Consider the following 15179-nt stretch of genomic DNA (forward strand, 5'->3'; position numbering starts at 1 on the left):
CTTATATTTGAGAAGTTTCCCTTTAGAGTAAAGAAGGAGAAAAATAAGTGAAATCCTATTATAGTTTGTTTACGTAGCCTCCTGAGCCGGAGGAAGCTTCCTGAAGCTGACCAATCAGAACAGTGTGGGCTCATCAGGAGGCGGGCCTTAAAGAGACAGGAGCTAAAACGGCCTGTTTCAGACAGAGGCTGAACTGAGGGGCTGCATAAAGGACCAGTAGAAGATAAATAAGGAGTTTTTAACTGGGAATCATGCAAATATATTCCAGTAGAACCCCAGAATATAGACCTGGAAATATGCAGAATATGTCCTCTTTAACAATTATTAAAATATTTGAAATTACTAAAGAATAAAACAATAACATTGGCAATAAAATAGATGCAGTGTATGACCGGTGGCGGCAGTATCAGAAAGTAAGGTTAACAGCAGACTCTGATGGCAACAACAACACCAGAAAGTTTCCATGCCAGAATAGCTGGAGAGAGTTTTCTAACATTTCTGTTTATGTTGTGCAAAAGTGGAAGTTCAACAAGAAAGATCTTCCAGTGTTGGCCAGAGATGATTCAGCTCCTAAAGCACATTAGGACTGAATCATCCACCTAGTCGAAATACTTTTTAATCCTCCAGTTATACACAAATTTCGAAAACGAGTATGTGCACAATGACGCTGGGTTCTCAGCTGTATTTACGCATAACAAGTATATTTAAGCGCATGTAAACACACTGATTGTGTTGCTGTGTAACGTGGGCGTGATTATTGGATTGTCGTTTCGGAAAGTTACGCAAATTGTCATCACAGCCCCAGATTTAACGTCAGTAAGGTTAGAGGTGGAGGACGCTGTCAGATAATCCAACAAGCACTTTGTCTGTAGGACGGATGTGAATTCTGTGTTTGACAGATAAACACAAACAAGTGTTTGTGTTAAACATATCAGGATGTTTCTCGTTGGGTGGACGGTTTTATGGTGTAGATAGCAGGACAGACTGTGGTGGATCTTTTACTGTGCTGCTATCTACAGTGATGAAGACTACAGCTGTGCAGAGCTCTGGAGAAGATTTCAGGTCACCTGGATGACGCCGATGCTCCTGCTGAACAGATAAGACGTCTCTGCAGAGACTCAAATAATCACCACCTTTGTTCTGAGAAAACAAGCCACAAAAAGTAATGTCTGTCTATCTGTTACCTCTTTTCATGACTTTACTTCTTTATTTTATTGTTTTGTTTTATTTCTTTCTTTTTTACTCATATTTTCCCCTTTAATTTTATTGGTACAGTCAATATTAGTCCTGCAGTCTTGCAGATGTTGAAGGATAAGGCTGGTGATTTTTATCTTACTGTCAACAAATCTCATGTTTGGATCCAAACCAACAATGAACTGATCTACTAATAAGTATTGTGTGTGTATCCAAAGCCTGATATCTCTTAATCCTCTGTGCCGTAAACCTCTGTTGTTGTCCAAAAACATGTTCCTTGATTATGGAGAGTTTGGTCACATTAGTTTGTTTAGAAACAGCTCCAAAGACTAATAACAGCAATCATGTTTTCAGTCTCTGGAGAGTAGTTCTGTGTAAGGCAGATGCCACTGACGCCACTACATATCACAACCTCTGGACTTTGTACTACATAGTAAATTTCTCAAAGTACTTCAGTATATAGTACTTCAGTCTCAACCCAACCGGTCAAAGCAGATGGCCGCCCACCAAGAGCCGGGGTCTGCTTGAGGTTTCTACCCATTAAAGGGGAGTTTTTCCTTACCGCTGTCGCCAAGTGCTGCTCATGGGGGAATTGTTGGGTCTCTGTAAATTAAAGAGTACGGTCTTGACCTGCTCTATGTGAAAAATGACTTCTATATAAATAAAAATTGATTGATTGATTGATATAGTCAAGAGGTTGTGATATGTAGCACAACAAGCTAGTGTAGTGAAGCAGAGATGTGATGGTTTGGGCATTTTGTGAGAATCCTGTTTGTTTCTGAGTGTGTGTTATGTTTATTATGTACTTATTTGTTAAATTGTTAATTGTCATGTTTTTGTATCCTTGAAAATGAGATGGTGCATCTCAAGGGGTTTATCCTCAAATTCAAATTTTAAAAGTTAAATAAAACAGACTGAAGCAAAGTTTAAAAATAGCAAAAAACATAAAGGAGAAATTCTGCATCATTCTTCAAATAAATCCGCCCTATAAAAAAAACCGTCTTCCCTCCAACCAAACACAGGCTTCATTTTTGGGGCTGTGGTGAACTCCTTTGAATTAAGTCAAGTGTGTTTCCAGGTAATTCCTTCCATCACAGAGCTTTTCTGTGATGCTTTGCAGCTCTCGGGCTAATGGGAAATGATTCAGAAAAGCTGCTATATTCAGCATCTCTGTGAGAGCAGGAACAACCTGATGTAACAGGTTTCAGCAGCTGTGAGACAACCTGCTCTAGAAAAAGCACACAGGCTCTGACACTTGTGGGAGCATGTATGTGTTTGTGGGGGTACCAGGTGATGGGCGGGGTATTTACTGTACACACAGCCGGGGGATATTCACAAATAACTCACTCAGTTTCCTCATTGCACAGCACATATATTTTCCTCTGTGGTTAAAGTAGTGGGTTCAAACCAGTCCACTAAATAAAAATACACGTTTTTTTTTTTTTACGTCACTGTCACACCACCATGACTGCCACAAAGAGTCCTCAGTATCAAGCACAGTGGGTCTAATGTCCAATCAGGATGCTCCATATCAATTTCCAAGAAACACATAAGATGCAGCAAACTTCCTGTTCGCTCATTACATCGTTCTGGTGTAGAAGTAGACTTTAACATCTTATTTTAGTCTTATTCCTCTGTGCCATAGAGCTCCTTTGTTGTCCAAAAACACTTCAGTGCGTCGCACCGCTGCACTGGGTGACATGTTCCTTCATTACCATGAGCACACACACTGTAGTTTATTTTGACTCAGTCCAACACCCACTGTCTCGCTGCCAGAAATACTCACCAGAGTGCCAAATGTGGATTAATCCGCCGCTGAAAATAGTCCCCAAACAAGTGCACTATTTCCTCCCAACAGATCCTCCAAACTAAGCAATGAAAAAGCTCCTTTGTCCATGTGACTCCAGAACGACACATAGGAGCATTTTCTAATCTGGGGACCCTATTGGCAGTAATCGGCAGGACATCATCTGTCTGTGTTTTCCTAAACCTTCACACATCACTGTTAAACAATAATGATGTTTTATGATGTGACGACGCTGTGGTTAAGGTCTGTTTTGGTTTAGGGAAAGATCATGACTTGGGTTAAAATGATCCCTTTGTTAAGGTTAGAGAAACATGTGGTGTTGGGTTAAAGTCACTACTTCCTTAAAGTTGGGCCACCTTCGTCGTCATGGCTACAATACACTTTTTAAAAAACTGTCCTGACTCACGGTTGGAAACAGGAAACGAACAGCATCTCCTGTGGTAAAGTCCACTGTTGGGTTAAAGTCATCATCCACCCTCCTTTTCTGAATGAGGAAATCTGTCCACATATATAAACGTCATCTGAACTGCATCACTGCTCACTACTCATCACTACTCATCACTACGACCACTAGATGGCGTCTGTCAATCAAACATAACCATTGATCGTTTTTGGGCGATTGACATTATGACCTGTTGTCTTGGACAGTCTCGTTCCTCCTGTTTGTTTGATAGAAACTACAGTAACCAGCTGTTTTAGGAAATTACTGAGCTTTTGCCTGTTTTATTTTTATTATTTTTCTGCCATTTCTTTGTCTCTATTTGATAAATGAAAATGCAGAGAGACAGGAAACATGGGTAGAGAGAAGGCTACAACTTGCCTCTTGACCAGTACATTACCGGGACATTTTAGCACCATTATTTTAGTCAGTCAATCAATCAAACTTTATTTGTATAGCACCTTTCTACAGGTTACTGCAATTCAAAGTGCTTCACAGATGACTGACAAGCTGATAATAAGAACAAATGTAAACAATAAACAGTGAAACTATTTGTAACTACTTCAGTGATTTACAGACATACATTTACTTTGAATGAAAAAGGCACATAAACAAGTTGGGATAAAATCACTCTACATGTAAATAGACTGTATTATAGTTTTATTTCTTACAATTATCTGCTTAATTTGTGTATATGAACAGTGAAAGAATATACTCTTACAACCTTAAACTGTTCTATAATAATATTTTGACCGATTATCACTAAAGATTCGTACATTTTTCTTATCATTTGGATTCCTGGTAGTTTTATACTTTGCTATATTGCGAAAATGTGAAGTTAGACTTACAGCGGAGTTTGCTGAAAAACGAAAAACAAAACATGCATGCATAATTTAAAGGTTGCTAAAGAAAGACGAATGCTTAGAAAGTTGGTAGAAATGAACCAAATTGAACCTGGGCTACAGAGGGTTAAGAGCCGACCGTCTCAGCCCCTCTGAACCCTGAATTTCACCTCTCTCCTCGTCCCCGATACCCCGCTGTGAGGAGGTAATTTATGACACTTTCCCATCTCTGTTAACTGCCTGCCTTGACCCTGCAGAAAGCCATACAGTTAAAAGTTAATCTGGTTCTTCGTCCCAGCATGTCTCTGTGTTTTCAAGAAGGAGGGCTGTATAGATTAGTGTTATATCTTCTCTTTATATCCTCGTCTCAAAGTGTCAGAGGTGAAAGCCAAAGGGTCAAAGTTCAGCGGTGGTCACGGTCTGGTGTTGCTTTTGATATGAAGCAGGTTAATACTCTGAGCTTTGGGGTTGTATCTCATTTCTTCTGCTTAATGGGTTTCTTGAAGTTTGAAATAAGATAAAACTTAATTATTTATTGACTCATTGTATTTAGTTACTTTTAAATGCAGCAACTAATAAGAGGTGAGATAACATGACTAGAAATTTAAAAAGTGCAGTTGACCTCCTTGGAAAAGCCTTATTAGTTGCAGGTATTATAGATATTATGAATATAAATTCATTGAGTCCAAGCAGTTGTTGAGATGTTGTAGCACATTTCAGCAACAAGGCAATTAAAAGTGCTTTACATAAAACATTAAAAGCAACAAGACAAAGTGCTGAAAAAACAAACCATAAAAGGACATTTAAATACAATTAAAAACAGTCATTAAGGAGCTAAGAGAATAGAAAATAGCTAAAATAGAAGACATGTATAAAATACAAGAATAGAAGTTACAGTGCAGTGTAAGAAATTAATAATCATTTGATTGAAAAGTCTTCAGCTGTGATTTAAAAGAACTGAGAGTTGCAGCAGACCTGCAGTTTTCTGGGAGTTTGTTCATATATGTGGAGCATAAAAACTGAACGCTGTTTCTCCATGTTTAGGTCTTACTCTGGGGACAGAAAGCAGACCTGGCCCAGACGACCTGAGAGGTCTGGATGCTTCATAACGTAGCAGCAGATCAGAAATGTATTTCAGCCCTAAACCATTCAGTACTTTATAAACCATTAGCAGTATTTTAAAAATCAATTCTTTTGCAGACAGGAAGTCAGTGTAAAGATCTAAGAACTGGAGTGATATGATTCATTTTCTTGGTCTTAGTGAGGACTCGAGCAGCAGCGTCTGAATCAGCTGCAGCTGTCTGATTGATTTTTTAGGGAGACCTGTGAAGACAGCGTTACAGTAGTCAGGTCTACTGAAGATAAATGCTTGGACAAGTTTTGCCAAATCCTGCTGAGACATAATTCCTTTAATTCTTGATATATTCTTCAGGTGATAGTAGGCTGACTTTGTAATTGTCTTAATTTGACTGTTGAAATTCAGGTCTGAGTCCATGACTACACCAAGATTTCTGGCTTGGTTTGTGGTTTTTAACATTATCGATTGAAGCTGAGTGCTGACTTTTAATCATTCTTCCTTGGCTCCAAAAAACAATTACTTCAGTTTTGTCTTTGTTTAATTGCAGAAAATTCTGGCACATCCAATCGTTGACTTGTTCAATGCGCTTACTCAGTGCTTGTATTGGACCATAGTCCCCTGGTGACATGGTTATATAAATGTGGGTGTCGTCTGCATAACTATGGTAACATATTTTGTTGTTTTCCATAATCTGAGCCAGTGGAAGCATGTAGATGTTAAACAGAAGAGGCCCCAGAACGGAGCCTTGGGGAACACAGGTCATTTTTGTCCACTCAGATGTGTAATTACCTATAGACACAAAGTAGTCCCTGTCCTTTAAATAGGATTCAAACCAGTTTAATACTGTGCCAGAAAGTCCCATTCAGTTTTCCAGTCGGTCTAGTAATATGTTGTGGTCGACTGTGTCAAATGCAGCACCAGAGAGATCCAGTAATACTAATACTTAAATTCTGCCACTGTCTGTGTGGTCGAAATCCTGACTGGAAGACATCAAAACAGTTGTTTAGTGCCAAGAAGCAGGGGAAAACAGCTAACCTGTCTCTGTTCAAAGCTCAAAAATACACCTACCAGCACCTCTAAAGCTCACTGATTAACATGCAGAAATGTAAAAGCGACATTTTGTGGTTTTAGGGGCAGTTGGGATGAACAACAGTCGGTGCAGCCTGCAAGACAACTCGAGTCGCTGGTTCACTCACGTCATACTCCCCTCGCTGCAACAGATATTCAACACAGGCTTTTAATAACAGCAGTGTACTTAAACCGTCAATACTCTGCTCACTCTTTTGCTGCACACCTGCAGCCACAGCCACACATCTTTCAACATCTTTCCCTGTAGTGAGGAGAGGGGGTCATGTGTAAAAAGAGCCCTCATCTTGACTCGACTGAGGACACTGCGATTACAAACAGCCCCAACACCTCTGCTCTTTTGAGACATTCATGCTCCCGAGAGGATGAATCCTGGTAACTTTGGTGATACTCTGACTTTTCCTCTAGCACCACCATGAGGTTGACATTTCTGGATTTCAGTGAATTGCCGGATGTACTATTGGAAGGACTGCCATGAAGTTTGATTCACAAGAATTGTAATAACTTCGGTGACCCCTTTTCATCTAGCGCCATCATCAGGTCAAAATTTATTTCCTGTCCAGTACTTTGGTTTATAAATAAATATCTACAAAACTAATGACATTCCCATCAGCCTCGGCTGTACTTTGTGTGTCTCGCAGATGTTATTTAGGGGTGTGCCCGAATACAAATACATTATTCAGCAAAGCACAAATAGTGGGGGTTTTTTTCTACGAATATTTGTTTCATACAAATATTTCAAAAATTATTTGTTTTCAGGAAGAAAAATAAACCACGTCACATACCAGAGTGCAGGTCAGTTACTTCGCTATCTCAGTGTCTCTCCTCTGCTCCGTTGTGACGCCTATCAGCAGGTCTCAGTGAGGGGAGTCACATCCACCTGCTACATGACGCACATTTCCTAATTTGGACATCACTCCCAGAGTTGGGGGTGTTCCCCAGAGATAAAGCTAAGATACTGACACACGCTTCATGAACACTTATCGTAACACTTTAATTTTCTAAAATTAAAAGCGTAATAAAAAACAAAAACAGGATTTTTAAGCCTCTGTCCACTTTTATTCGAATACAAATACAGGTACAAATACTGGGCTCTCTGCACATCCCTAATGTTAATATGCTAACACCCTGAAATAAAATGGTGAACATGATAAACATTATCTGCTAAACATATCAATATGTTAGCATGCTGATGTTAGCATTTAGCTCACAGCACAGCCTCATAGAGCTGCTAGCATGGCTGTAGCCCCAAACATGCGCCATTGCATGTTATTGCTTGCAATTCTTGATGCAACACAAGTGTGAACTGTAGTCTGAGTGTTGTAGCAAGGGTTACTATAGTATGAAACATCAAAAGAAAGCTGACCTCTTTCATTTGGATTAACTTGTGCACAAAATGCAGATCAGTTCACTGAAGCTCCAACTGAACTTTGTCACCTCTTCATTCAAACAGGAATTCTCCATCCTTCCTCTGTGAGTGATTCAAAGGTTCTTCAGTGTTTTCATCTTTCACTGTACACCTTCCTCCACAGACACCACCTAATGTGGTCATGTCGCCTCTCGAGGACTGATTGATTCTTCTGAACTATTTGTTTCGCTTTTTATGCCAAAAACTTCAAGGAGAGACAGTCTGAAAGTGTGCACTTTTATTTGTGATATGATTGATAATGTTTCTCTCGGCCTTCAGTCATTCAGAAAACACTTTTACCTTCAGACGTGGTCGACTGCATATCGTACAGATTAGTCATGGAACAGGTTCATTTGAGGCTCATCTGAATTGCGTCTGTTTAAGCAGAGAGCACTTAATTCTGTATTCTGAATAAATATTTTCGCTTCATTTATATTTCGGCTGTACAGGGTCAAATTGGGAAATCGTGTCCTCAAGAAGGTGTTTGCTGCACAAATAGTAGTGAAAACAACACACACATGGACTATTTAGGGGAACATTTCCTTTCAAGCTGCAGCCAGTAGATTGCAAAAACATTACACAACACCACACAAACTTCTTTTCATGCAGCAAATAAAGAAACCTCTTTTTAATTAACATCTGAACCCTCATATTCATGCCGATGTGAACACGCAGGCACAACTTCATTTAACCTGTTGTTTCCTGGTCGCTGGTCATTTACACAAATTGAAGTTGACTGTGCATGAGTGTGTGTGTCACTGCGGAGAATCAACCCCCCTTTTCATTGGGAGGTTGACATGGGCCACTGCAGTGTGTGTGTGTTGGGTGGGTAGGTGCAGGGGTAATGGGTGGGGGTCAGGGTGGAGCCGCCAAGTCTAAGCCAGCACACAGAGAGGGGTTGTTGGGCTGAAAGTCCCTCACAACCCCGACACTCCCGGCTCTAAATCACTCAGCCTCTGCTGCACAACAGGGTCGACCACAACTATGATAACTCTCGCAAATATGATCAACTGCACTGACACACGACGAGGGTATGAGTAAGACTGAGGAAAGCAAGTAAAACCTCCGTTTATAGAGCCAATTTCACACTCCAGTTATCAGAATGACTGCTGAGAAGTTGGTTTCCTTGAAACAGACCACAGTCAATCAATCAAATCAAAAAGTATCCAAAAATTCACTGTAGAAGATGCTCTAAGAAGGCGCCTAACAACTATAGATGCACTATGATGTTTAGATATAATACATATAAATACATGAATATAATACATATAAAATTATGTTCCTAATAACATTCCTTTCCTGTGCTCAAGAAAGATGCATAAGTTTTATTTAAAGCTCCCCTGTCCAGTTTTGTTTGTATTGTGTGTAGAGCTGCAACTATTATTCAATCAACAGAAAATTAATCGGCAACTAATTTGATTAATCATTTTTTAAGCAAAAAAATGCCAAATAGTTACTGGTTGCAGCTTCTCAAATGTGAAAATTTTAAGCTTTTATGTGTCATACATGACAGAAAACAGAATATCTTTGTTTTTTTTCACTGTTGATCAGACAAAACAAGACATTTGAAGACGTCAACATGAGCTTTAAGACATTATAACAGGTATTTTTCTCTTATTTTCTGAAATTTTACAGACAAAATGATAAATCTCTAAGTGGGTGTATCTCTGAGGTCTAATAAACATGCTGAATATTTCTTCTTCCTCACAAAACATTTTCAGATTTGCAGATTTTTAAGATATTTTAAATTAGAGTCGTCCTTGTTGTATTGAAATTAGAAGATAATATTTATTTATTATTACTTATTTTATTAGAAAAGTATAATATCCTTAAAGGAATAGCTGAGGACTTATTTGGTTTCTTGGTGGTTAGCCTAGCTTAGCATAAAGACTGGACACAGGGGGAAACAGCTAGCCTGGCTATGTTCAAAGTTTTAAAAAATACATCTACCAACACCTTTAAAACTCAAAAATGAACATGTCGCATCTCGTTAAGTTGCTCTACTAGTGGTCGAAAACTCCATGGGGTACTTAACAATAAATATTAATAAGAAAAGGTACTTACAGTATCACAATTAAAAGTACTCGTGATGCAGGATGGCCCATTCCTAAATGTCATATTATAATATATGTTATACTAGTGGAATATTATGCATAAACAAGTAAATTGGGTAATTAATTCATTTGTCCATTCGTCCATCTTTCACATTATCATCGTATCATGTAAAAATGTTTGTCATACTTCCAGTTCTTAAAGGTTAGTTTCTATTTACTTTTAGTCTCATTTTCGTAGTGACTAAAGGGTGGTAGACAAATGTTTTTCGTCACGCTTTTCGTTGATGAAAATGAAAACTGGCATTCATTCATGTTCTCAATGAGGGCAAAATGGTGAGAATAACACACAAGGGAGCCCCCACGCCCGAGTCGAAACATGGTGCTGGGTATTATCAAGAGGTGCAGATGTTTGACCTGTTGTGAATCAGGATCAACTCTGCATATCAACTGCTTTCCCCCCACTGCAGAAAAAGACTACTATAAAAAAAAAAGACTAGATATTTCTAGCAGGACATTGAACCTAAACACCTCGACCCTAACAAACATCTACATCACATCACATAAAATCTCTGGATTGCACCAAACAAGAGTGCAATAATGTCAGAATTGATGCCAAACAAGCCATTAAGGCAAGTAGTGGGCCAATAAAAGTGAACGATTAAGGATCATTAAGTCCATACTGAGGAAATCCAAAGAAATTCAAGCTACAAACTTGTGTAAGTAAAAATAGTGACTTTCAGCAAATACTGACAACTTATATTAGAGATACGGTGATGATTTAAATAAAGTTTGTGTTTTAGTTTCCCGTCTGTAGTTCTGGACTCAAACCAGAATCTAATGACAGCAACATTTATGTTTTTATGTAAACACATTGTTTGGCATTTTCTGATTAAATATACTTATGTTTAATCTTAGAAGATTACAGTTATTAAAGTAATGAAAGTGTAATTGCTGCTGTTACTTTTCTCCTGTTTTTTTAAATGTATTTCTATATGTTAACTGTTGCTATCTTCTCTTTTCTGTCTTGTTTTGTAAAAACACTTTGAGCTGTGAACAAAAGGTGCGACATCAGTAAAGTTTATTGCATTATTTATTGGCGCTCTGACTTTTGTGAGTCATTATATGTGAGTCATTCTGATAAATACAGCTCTTAATTACATGACACACAAGACGTTTGCTGGTCCATTTCCACTGAACTCCTCTCTTATCTTTCTGATTGTATCTCAGCTGCTATCCAACAAAGGCAAAGTGCCAAAAACAATCAATCACCACAAAGTAAATGTGCGCCCACCTGAAATTCCCCTTAATATGTTTTTTCTCTTTGTTAATATTAAGAATAAAAGTATTTTACCTTGCTCAGTGCGTTGAGTTGCGGTGAACACTCCGGCGGCCAAGATGCGGACTGAAGCGCAAAATGATTACGCACGTCAAGGTAAGACGAAGCAAGCGGTGTGGATGTTTTCTTTCTCCTTTGTCGGGTCCAACCAGCTGCAGTGTGGCAACAAACAGGCACACTCCTCCTACCTCCTTCTATGTGTGTGTGTGTGTGTGCGTTTAGACACGCAGGGATGAGAGGAGTCTGCGTCAAGACTCACGCAGGTGAAATTTATGCAAAACTGCGGGATTATTTGGAAAGCAGAGACTCATAGATTCCTGTGAAATCAGGACTGTGTCACCTGGTTTGGCAACTTGCAGCGCATCACTGCAGTCAGCGCAAAAAAAAAAGCTGTACTGGAGCTGCAGACTTTGGGGTTCGTTGTTTTGTGACAATGGTTTCAGGCAAAGTCTCAAACAAAGGAGGTATCAGCCCTTGTTGCTCAATATGTGATGACAAGCTTGAGTCACAGTCAACTCCGCCTGTCTCTGCTTCCCCAGGTTCCCCAAGTCTTACAAAATATCATGTTTAAAGTATCAAATGTTAACCATTGCCTGGTAAACATGCTTACTCACATACAATACCATTGTATTGTATGTGAGTACCCACACCTGGAAGATTCAGTGTCAGCAGTTTATCCTTTTTTTTTTCTTCTTAAAATCGGAAAATAAACATAAACAAGAGAAAAGATAACAGTCACTGGAGTGAAATAATTTGACTAGTTACCTTAGTGATATCCTGAAACCAAACTCAGTTGCTGAAATAAGCTTTATTCAGATTGGGAAAAAGTAGCAAACTCATCTGGATAACTTTAAACCTGGCTGTATTTAGAAATACTGAGGTTGTGGGTCCAAAGTGTCCCAAATGGAGTCTAAAAAGTTCTCAAATTAGTCTGTAATGCACCCGTCATGTTTACATTTACTTTTGGAATGTAAACCACCCACCAAATCCTCCAAAATACAGTTGGTCCAACACATAGAAGTGTTTTTCTGTTGAAAAATATGTTTTGTTGAGTAGTAGAGCTCACCCTCCCTGACGATTTGAGCGCTTAAAGGGGAAATCCAATGATTTTCCACATCAAAGTACAACTGCACATGTGATATGTATCTAATGAACTGCCTCAAGTGATGTCACTTGAGTCAGCATCAGTTTTGGCTGAAGTTATTGGAGTAAGAAGAGACCGTCCTCCCAAGAAAAACGACACAACAGGTCGTAACGTCAGTCGCCCAAAAACAACATATAGTTACGTTTGAGTGACAGACGCCATCTAGTGGTCGTAGTTATTGTGAGGTGGTGAAGTTCAGATGACGTTTATATATGTGACAGATTTGTTCATTCAGAGGAGGACAGACTGTTCGTTTCCTGTTTCCAACCGCGAGTCGGGACAGTTTTTAAACAAAGCATAACTACGATCATTCCCTAACCTTAACTATGTGTTTATTATTGTAGCCATGACGATGAAGGTGGCACAGACAGATGATGATGTCTTGCTGATTACTGCTGATAGAGGCACCAGATTAGAAAACGCTCCTATGTGTCGTTCTGGAGTCTTTTTGAGCCTCTGCTGGAGGCTAGCAGCTCCAGGCTACATTAGCCGCTACTAGCATCACACACCACAATCCCCAACTAAATTGTTGACGCTCGAGTTGCATTGTGGGTAATGTAGGCGCCAGGTTTGACAACAAAGAATAAAAAAGATGATATCTCTGGTTCTGCTGGATCAATTTTGATCCTTTTTTGTCCATCATGATTGGGTGCAATGCTAAATAAGTCGAGTACTCTTTGTCGTCATGGTTACAATAATAACCACATAGTTAAGGTTAGGGAACAATCGTGGTCAATCTGTCGGTTGGAAACCAAAACTCTCGCATTAAAATCTGATGTTTTGTTGATCCAGACGTCCCTCCTACATGGACTTCATGTCATTCTGTAATAACGTTGCCTCATTTTCTCCTTCGCTCCCGTCATAATTACCACGGACACTAGAGGGCGCTGTCACTGCGACGTAAATATGCGTCTTAGTGAAACAAATGACGCTGTTGTTTTTTCTCAGGAGGACAAACTCCCCAAAATACTGAGGACATGTTCTTCCTCACCGATCAGCCAACTATCAGCTGTAATCACTGTGTGACTGGAGAGAAGCCTTTCCTATGTTTACACCAGTTCCCGGGTGTTGGGCTGGTCGCCTTTCAGACAAACCACATGTTTCACAACATATTCACCCGAGAATTAATTACACCTATTATCACATACCCCCTCTCTCTCTCTTTCTCCATCTGTCTCTGTCTCACTGTCATCTCTCTTCACGCATCACGCTCTCGCTACCTTTGTTTCTTTTTCTTTAGTGCCTGTTAAGTCGGCACATCTGTTGTTTTGGGGATAAAAAAGATCCATTGCAGTAACAGTCTATTAAAGACTGAGATCCGAATGTCAAACTGTTAAATCTCAAAAAATAAACACCATCCATCACAGCCTCTGAGGGTAATTAAGGACATAACTAACACTAATCATGAAAGATGTGACATTACAAAGGAAATAAAAGTAATTTGTTAGCTGTAATGTTGTAGTTTTACTCAGGAGACATTTTCAGTATTGTGTAACTTGACTTGAAACAAGTCTCAACTATCTCTCCCTCAGTTTTCCTACAGTGAAAGTTAATGTTAGTGAGTTAATTAGAAAAATAAAGGAGTCCAGTGAAACCTTGTGTACTATTTTGTTGCAGACTTTGTATTTGTTCTGGGGTGTGTATACTATTTACTTAATCTTCAATTTAGACCTCCAGACTTTATATCTTTATGTACTGTGTGGCTGCTTTGATGTAACTCATCACATGCGGTGGTTTTTACTGTGACTCCACACTGCTGCATTTCAATAGGAAGCTAATAACAACACTCTCTAGAAACTATGACTATATAATTCTAGCAAATATGATGTAATGTAGAAAGTTTGATACTAACAAACAAAAATGACTTGATCAGACACGTTTTTGGACAGGCACAACAAGCTGACATCATCTCGTTTGTGAAGTTTAAAAACTTTGCAATCGAAGCATCAAGGGCAGGCTGAAACCTGGGTTTTGTCTTACAGGGAACAGAATATGTCACCTTTAAACTAGTTTAAAAATCAGGTTGTTATGAAACACAACCTGAAATTAAAGCTGCACTAATCAATCACCAAACGGCAAACAGACAGTTAGCTGTAGACTAGCTGGTGAACATAGTGGAGCATTTAGCAGCTAAAGAGCCAGATATTTCCCTCAGGAGTTGGTAGAGAGTAAAAACAGAGCTAAAAGAGAGTGAATATTGGACTCACATTCACCAGGTTTGACAGAAACACGACTCCAAATGAATGATAATGTTGCTCCGTAAGTGATGGATGTGGAAATAAGCAACTGTTTGCTAACAAGTTCAACATATCAACTTAAAGCTAATGATGTGTCAGTTAATGCAGGTTTAAAACTGGTTGTAAAGACTTGATAGAACTTAAGAAATTCAAGATAAAGGTTCTTGAAACAGGATTATTTGTCGATGAAACTATCACCACTCAAGGTCCACTTACGTTTTTTGATTGTTGTGGTGTTGTGACCATTTCACCAAGAGTAATTTTTCTTAATACTACTCCAGTAATCTGAGTAAGTATGATGACATTTTAAAACTGAATGTAAAATTATCCCGCTTAATTAAGTATATGAGGACGGTGCTTTCAAGGAATTCAACAAAATAAAAATGAAAAGAAACTTACGTTGTTGTTTCTGTGTTTCCTTGTTTTATGATTGGTCCGATTCTTAAAATAATTATTGTTTTTGTAAAGATGTATTCTGTGTATCACCTTATTTTTAGTAATGTTTATTGGGATTATTTACATAATTTATTTGGAAGTATACATGTACACTTTAT

At 38.8% G+C, this 15179-nt stretch overlaps 1 protein-coding gene across 1 annotated transcript in view; it reads right to left on the bottom strand.

Moving 5' to 3' along the window:
* LOC122968068 (hyaluronan and proteoglycan link protein 1-like) overlaps positions 1–11742 on the bottom strand; it is a 35405-nt gene extending 23663 nt beyond the window's left edge. Inside the window, exon 1 of the mRNA XM_044333016.1 lies at positions 11260–11742. The gene's annotated coding sequence lies outside the window, so the exon portion shown is untranslated. The remainder of the gene's footprint in view (positions 1–11259) is intronic.
* Between the last annotated feature and the right edge of the window lie 3437 nt (positions 11743–15179).

The sequence above is a fragment of the Thunnus albacares genome, chromosome 18 (genome assembly GCF_914725855.1).
Source record: "Thunnus albacares chromosome 18, fThuAlb1.1, whole genome shotgun sequence".
NCBI lineage: Eukaryota > Metazoa > Chordata > Actinopteri > Scombriformes > Scombridae > Thunnus > Thunnus albacares.